The sequence below is a fragment of the Blennius ocellaris genome (genome assembly GCF_963422515.1).
Source record: "Blennius ocellaris genome assembly, contig: SCAFFOLD_225, whole genome shotgun sequence".
In the NCBI taxonomy this organism is placed as follows: Eukaryota; Metazoa; Chordata; class Actinopteri; order Blenniiformes; family Blenniidae; genus Blennius; species Blennius ocellaris.
The window spans coordinates 43,279-50,778 of record NW_027662049.1 but is presented as its reverse complement, the minus strand read 5'-3'; the positions used below and the strand labels follow the sequence as shown (position 1 = coordinate 50,778).

Sequence of the window (7,500 nt, the reverse complement as noted above, 5' to 3'; positions counted from 1 at the left end):
CAGGTAACACACTCAGTTAACACACTCAGGCAACACACACCCAGGTAACACACTCAGTTAACACACTCAGGCAACACACACCCAGGTAACACACCCAGGTAACACACACTCAGGTAACACACTCAGTTAACACACTCAGGTAACACACACTCAGGTAACACACTCAGTTAACACACTCAGTTAACACACTCAGTTAACACACTCAGGTAACACACACACAGGTAACACACACCCAGGTAACACACTCAGTTAACACACTCAGGCAACACACACCCAGGTAACACACTCAGTTAACACACTCAGGCAACACACACCCAGGTAACACACCCAGGTAACACACACTCAGGTAACACACACTCAGTTAACACACTCAGGTAACACACTCAGTTAACACACTCAGGTAACACACACAGGTAACACACACCCAGGTAACACACTCAGTTAACACACTCAGGCAACACACACCCAGGTAACACACCCAGGTAACACACACTCAGGTAACACACACACAGGTAACACACCCAGGTAACACACACAGGTAACACACACTCAGGTAACACACACACAGGTAACACACACCCAGGTAACACACCCAGGTAACACACACTCAGGTAACACACACTCAGTTAACACACTCAGGTAACACACTCAGGTAACACACACTCAGGTAACACACTCAGGTAACACACTCAGGTAACACACACCCAGGTAACACACTCAGTTAACACACTCAGGCAACACACACCCAGGTAACACACCCAGGTAACACACACTCAGGTAACACACTCAGGTAACACACTCAGGTAACACACACTCAGGTAACACACTCAGGTAACACACACTCAGGTAACACACTCAGGTAACACACACACAGGTAACACACACACAGGTAACACACACACAGGTAACACACTCAGGTAACACACACCCAGTTAACACACTCAGGTAACACACACTCAGTTAACACACTCAGGTAACACACACACATGTGATGTCTTTCCATGTGTGTTGGACTGTGTGAAATGAAGCTCCTCCCACATGGTGTCTGTGTCCTCATTGTGTCCTCAATGTGTCCTCAATGTATCTTCATTGTGTCTTCATTATGTCTTCAATGTGTCCTCATTGTGTCCTCAACGTATCTTCATTGTGTCTTCAATGTGTCCTCATTGTGTCCTCAATGTATCTTCATTGTGTCTTCATTATGTCTTCATTATGTCTTCAATGTGTCCTCATTGTGTCCTCAATGTATCTTCATTGTGTCTTCATTGTGTCTTCATTATGTCTTCATTATGTCTTCAATGTGTCCTCATTGTGTCCTCAACGTATCTTCATTGTGTCCTCAATGTGTCCTCATTGTGTCTTCATTGTATCCTCAATGTGTCCTCATTGTGTCCTCATTGTGTCCTCATTGTGTCTTCATTATGTCTTCATTGTATCCTCAATGTGTCCTCAATGTATCTTCATTGTGTCCTCAATGTGTCCTCATTGTGTCCTCATTGTGTCCTCATTGTGTCTTCATTATGTCTTCATTGTGTCCTCAATGTATCTTCATTGTGTCTTCATTATGTCTTCATTGTGTCCTCAATGTGTCCTCATTGTGTCTTCATTGTATCCTCAATGTGTCCTCAATGTATCTTCATTGTGTCCTCAATGTGTCCTCAATGTATCTTCATTGTGTCTTCATTGTGTCTTCATTGTGTCTTCATTATGTCTTCATTATGTCTTCAATGTGTCCTCATTGTGTCCTCAACGTATCTTCATTGTGTCCTCAATGTGTCCTCATTGTATCTTCATTGTGTCCTCAATGTGTCCTCATTGTGTCCTCATTGTGTCCTCATTGTGTCCTCATTGTGTCCTCATTGTGTCTTCATTGTGTCTTCATTATGTCTTCATTGTATCCTCAATGTGTCCTCAATGTATCTTCATTGTGTCCTCATTGTGTCCTCATTGTGTCCTCATTGTGTCTTCATTGTGTCTTCATTATGTCTTCATTATGTCTTCATTGTGTCCTCAATGTATCTTCATTGTGTCTTCATTATGTCTTCATTGTGTCCTCAATGTGTCCTCATTGTGTCTTCATTGTGTCCTCAATGTGTCCTCATTGTGTCCTCAATGTATCTTCATTGTGTCTTCATTATGTCTTCATTGTGTCCTCAATGTATCTTCATTGTGTCTTCATTGTGTCTTCAATGTGTCCTCATTGTGTCCTCAACGTATCTTCATTGTGTCTTCATTGTGTCTTCAATGTGTCCTCATTGTGTCCTCAACGTATCTTCATTGTGTCCTCAATGTGTCCTCATTGTGTCCTCAATGTATCTTCATTGTGTCTTCATTATGTCTTCATTGTGTCCTCAATGTATCTTCATTGTGTCTTCATTGTGTCTTCAATGTGTCCTCATTGTGTCCTCAACGTATCTTCATTGTGTCCTCAATGTGTCCTCATTGTGTCCTCAATGTATCTTCATTGTGTCTTCATTATGTCTTCATTGTGTCCTCAATGTATCTTCATTGTGTCTTCATTGTGTCTTCAATGTGTCCTCATTGTGTCCTCAACGTATCTTCATTGTGTCCTCAATGTGTCCTCATTGTGTCCTCAATGTATCTTCATTGTGTCTTCATTATGTCTTCATTGTGTCCTCAATGTATCTTCATTGTGTCTTCATTGTGTCTTCAATGTGTCCTCATTGTGTCCTCAACGTATCTTCATTGTGTCCTCAATGTGTCCTCATTGTGTCCTCAATGTATCTTCATTGTGTCTTCATTATGTCTTCATTGTGTCCTCAATGTATCTTCATTGTGTCTTCATTGTGTCTTCAATGTGTCCTCATTGTGTCCTCAACGTATCTTCATTGTGTCCTCAATGTATCTTCATTGTGTCTTCATTGTGTCTTCAATGTGTCCTCATTGTGTCCTCAACGTATCTTCATTGTGTCCTCAATGTATCTTCATTGTGTCTTCATTGTGTCTTCAATGTGTCCTCATTGTGTCCTCAACGTATCTTCATTGTGTCCTCAATGTATCTTCATTGTGTCTTCATTGTGTCTTCAATGTGTCCTCATTGTGTCCTCAACGTATCTTCATTGTGTCCTCAATGTATCTTCATTGTGTCTTCATTGTGTCTTCATTATGTCTTCAATGTGTCCTCATTGTGTCTTCATTGTATCCTCAATGTGTCCTCAATGTATCTTCATTGTGTCTTCATTATGTCTTCATTATGTCTTCATTGTGTCCTCAACGTATCTTCATTGTGTCTTCAACGTGTCCTCAATGTGTCCTCAATGTATCTTCATTGTGTCTTCAATGTGTCCTCAATGTATCCTCATTGTGTCTTCAGTGTGTCCTCAATGTGTCCTCAATGTGTCTTTGATGGATTCAAAAAGACAGGACGATGAACACCAGACTGGTTTGAGACGACTTTAGTGTGTCCAGTGAGGAAATAAACTCAAGTTATGTGAAATTAAAAGTTAAAAATCAGTAAATCAATAAATGAAATTGCTAAATGAGTGAATCCGGCCTCTACTCTGCTCCTGGTGGAGGAACGAGAGGCTGTGGAGGACTACAAACATGGAAACTTCCAACGTGATGACGACATGAAATACACTTGGTACCATGAGAACACACACACACACACACACACGGTGTTGAGAACGTCCCAGCAGGAACAAGGAGCCACGAGTTTAAACTTGAGAGTTTGAAGATCAACATTAGAATTTGATATGTGCAATGAAATTATGAAATTTGAGACGTTTTCCAGAGGTCCGGGTATTAAATGGTTTATAAAATCAACAATAGATCAGTGAAACTAAACTAAACTAAACATTTAGACGAAGCTTGGAAACGGCCAGCTTACAAAACAAATTGAGAAACTAATCAAATGATTCTCAAGAACTTTTTTAGATAATTGGTTGTTCCCTTTGCAGAAACAAAATAATGATTATCAGACATCATGTCCTCATTGTGTCTTCAATGTGTCTTCATTGTGTATCCATTGTGTCCTTATTGTGTCTCCATTGTGTCTTCATTGTGTCCTCATTTTGTCTCCATTGTGTCTTCATTGTGTCTCCATTGTGTCTTCATTGTCTCCATTGCGTCTTCATTGTGTCTCCATTGTGTCTCCATTGTGTCCTCATTGTGTCTTCATTGTGTCTTCATTGTGTCTCCATTGTCTCCATTGCGTCTTCATTGTGTCTCCATTGTGTCTTCATTGTGTCTCCATTGTGTCTTCATTGTCTCCATTGCGTCTTCATTGTGTCTCCATTGTGTCTCCATTGTGTCCTCATTGTGTCCTTATTGTGTCTCCATTGTGTCCTCATTTTGTCTTCATTGTGTCTCCATTGTGTCCTTATTGTGTCCTTATTGTGTCTCCATTGTGTCCTCATTTTGTCTTCATTGTGTCTCCATTGTGTCCTTATTGTGTCCTTATTGTGTCTCCATTGTGTCTTCATTGTGTCTCCATTGTGTCTTCATTGTGTCCTCATTTTGTCTCCATTGTGTCTTCATTGTGTCCTCATTGTGTCTCCATTGTGTCTCCGTTGTGTCCTCATTTTGTCTCCATTGTGTCTCCATTGTGTCCTTATTGTGTCTCCATTGTGTCTCCATTGTGTCTTCATTGTGTCCTCATTTTGTCTCCATTGTGTCTTCATTGTGTCTCCATTGTGTCTCCATTGTGTCTTCATTGTGTCCTCATTTTGTCTCCATTGTGTCTTCATTGTGTCTCCATTGTGTCCTCATTGTGTCTCCATTGTGTCTTCATTGTGTCCTCATTTTGTCTTCATTGTGTCTCCATTGTGTCTTCATTGTGTCCTCATTGTGTCTCCATTGTGTCCTTATTGTGTCTCCATTGTGTCTTCATTGTGTCTCCATTGTGTCTCCATTGTGTCCTCATTTTGTCTCCATTGTGTCTCCATTGTGTCCTTATTGTGTCTCCATTGTGTCCTCATTGTGTGGTCCACACCCATCATACAGCATCTTCCTCCTCTAACGTCCAGATTTGTTCAGATTATAATCCCGTGAGCTCCGGCAGGGATTAGACTGAGGACACTGAGGGACGAGGTGAAGTCTTTGACCTGCTTTCAGTTTCTGGACCTCCAGCTGAACACCTCGGGGGTGGAGGACTCTGGGTGGAGGACATGATGGGCTTTGGCTCCGGCGGGTTTTACGGGCGCCGAGTCGCCGGCGGCGGGTTTACGAGTTTCTGCTGCGACGTGTTTCCTCTGGAGAGACGGAGATCTGAGGGTCTAATGAGACCTGTGTGTGTGTGTGTGTGTGTGTGTGTGTGTGTGTGTGTGTGTGTGTGTGTGTGTGTGTGTGTGTGTGTGTGTGTGTGTGTGTGTGTGTGTGTGTGTGTGTGTGTGTGTGTGTGTGTTATATAACTCGTCTTTTCAAACCTCCTCAGTCTCTGTTCTTGTTCTGAAACCTGCTGCCAATGCAAAGTCACTGAGGGGGGCAAAAGCTACTAACTGCCCTCCGGTTCCTACTATCTGCCCTCCGGTTCTTACTAACTGCCCTCCGGTTCCTACTAACTGCCCTCCGGTTCTTACTAACTGCCCTCCGGTTCCTACTATCTGCCCTCCGGTTCTTACTAACTGCCCTCCGGTTCCTACTAACTGCCCTCCGGTTCTTACTAACTGCCCTCCGGTTCTTACTAACTGCCCTCCGGTTCCTACTATCTGCCCTCTGGTTCCTACTAACTGTCCTCTGGTTCCTACTAACTGCCCTACGGTTCCTACTAACTGTCCTCTGGTTCCTACTAACTGCCCTACGGTTCCTACTAACTGCCCTCCGGTTCCTACTATCTGCCCTCTGGTTCCTACTAACTGTCCTCTGGTTCCTACTATCTGCCCTCTGGTTCCTACTAACTGTCCTCTGGTTCCTACTAACTGCCCTCCGGTTCCTACTAACTGTCCTCTGGTTCCTACTAACTGTCCTCTGGTTCCTACTAACTGTCCTCTGGTTCCTACTAACTGCCCTCAGGTTCCTACTAACTGCCCTCCGGTTCCTACTAACTGCCCTCCGGTTCCTACTAACTGCCCTCCGGTTCCAACTAACTGCCCTCCGGTTCCAACTAACTGCCCTCTGGTTCCTACTATCTGCCCTCTGGTTCCTACTAACTGCCCTCTGGTTCCTACTAACTGCCCTCCGGTTCCAACTAACTGTCCTCCGGTTCCTACTAACTGCCCTCCGGTTCCTACTAACTGCCCTCCGGTTCCTACTAACTGTCCTCTGGTTCCTACTAACTGCCCCCTGGTTCCTACTATCTGCCCTCCGGTTCTTACTAACTGCCCTCGGGTTCCTATTAACTGCCCTCCGGTTCCTACTAACTGCCCTCCGGTTCCTACTAACTTCCCTCCGGTTCCAACTAACTGCCCTCGGGTTCCTACTAACTGCCCTCCGGTTCCTACTAACTGCCCTCCGGTTCCAACTAACTGCCCTCCGGTTCCTACTAACTGCCCTCCGGTTCCAACTAACTGCCCTCCGGTTCCAACTAACTGCCCTCCGGTTCCAACTAACTGCCCTCCGGTTCCAACTAACTGCCCTCCTGTTCCTACTAACTGCCCTCCGGTTCCAACTAACTGCCCTCCGGTTCCTACTAACTGCCCTCCGGTTCCAACTAACTGCCCTCCGGTTCCTACTAACTGCCCTCCGGTTCCAACTAACTGCCCTCCGGTTCCAACTAGCTGTCCTCCGGTTCCTACTAACTGCCCTCCGGTTCCAACTAACTGCCCTCCGGTTCCTACTAACTGCCCTCCGGTTCCAACTAACTGCCCTCCGGTTCCAACTAGCTGTCCTCCGGTTCCTACTAACTGCCCTCCAGTTCCTACTAACTGCCCTCCGGTTCCAACTAGCTGTCCTCCGGTTCCTACTAACTGCCCTCCGGTTCCTACTAACTGCCCTCCGGTTCCAACTAACTGCCCTCCGGTTCCTACTAACTGCCCTCCGGTTCCAACTAACTGCCCTCCGGTTCCAACTAGCTGTCCTCCGGTTCCTACTAACTGCCCTCCAGTTCCTACTAACTGCCCTCCGGTTCCAACTAACTGCCCTCCGGTTCCTACTAACTGCCCTCCAGTTCCTACTAACTGCCCTCCAGTTCCTACTAACTGCCCTCCGGTTCCTACTAACTGCCCTCCGGTTCCAACTAACTGTAGGAATGTTCCTACTAACTTGTTGGATTATTGATGATGTTTTTGGGGTATTTGTTGGATTGGATTTTTCAGATTATTGGTGATGTTTGTCAGATTATTGGTGATATTTCTCAGATTATTGATGATATTTTTCAGATTATTGATGATATTTGTCAGATTATTGCTGATATTTGTCAGATTATTGCTGATATTTGTCAGATTATTGATAATTGTCGGATTATTGGTGATATTTGTCAGATTATTGATGGTATCTGTTGCGATACTTCAGGTGGATTGTAATAATCCGGACCACGCCCGGTGAGTCACTTCCTGTCCTCGTGTTTCCTCATCGATGGAAACTGAAGAAAAGCGTCCTGAA

General features: G+C 44.4%; 1 protein-coding gene across 1 annotated transcript in view; it reads left to right on the top strand.

The window, feature by feature from the left end:
- Positions 1-7,500, top strand: part of LOC308148383 (DNA repair protein XRCC4-like) — a 13,273-nt gene that overhangs the window by 3,719 nt on the left and 2,054 nt on the right. The window lies entirely within an intron of this gene.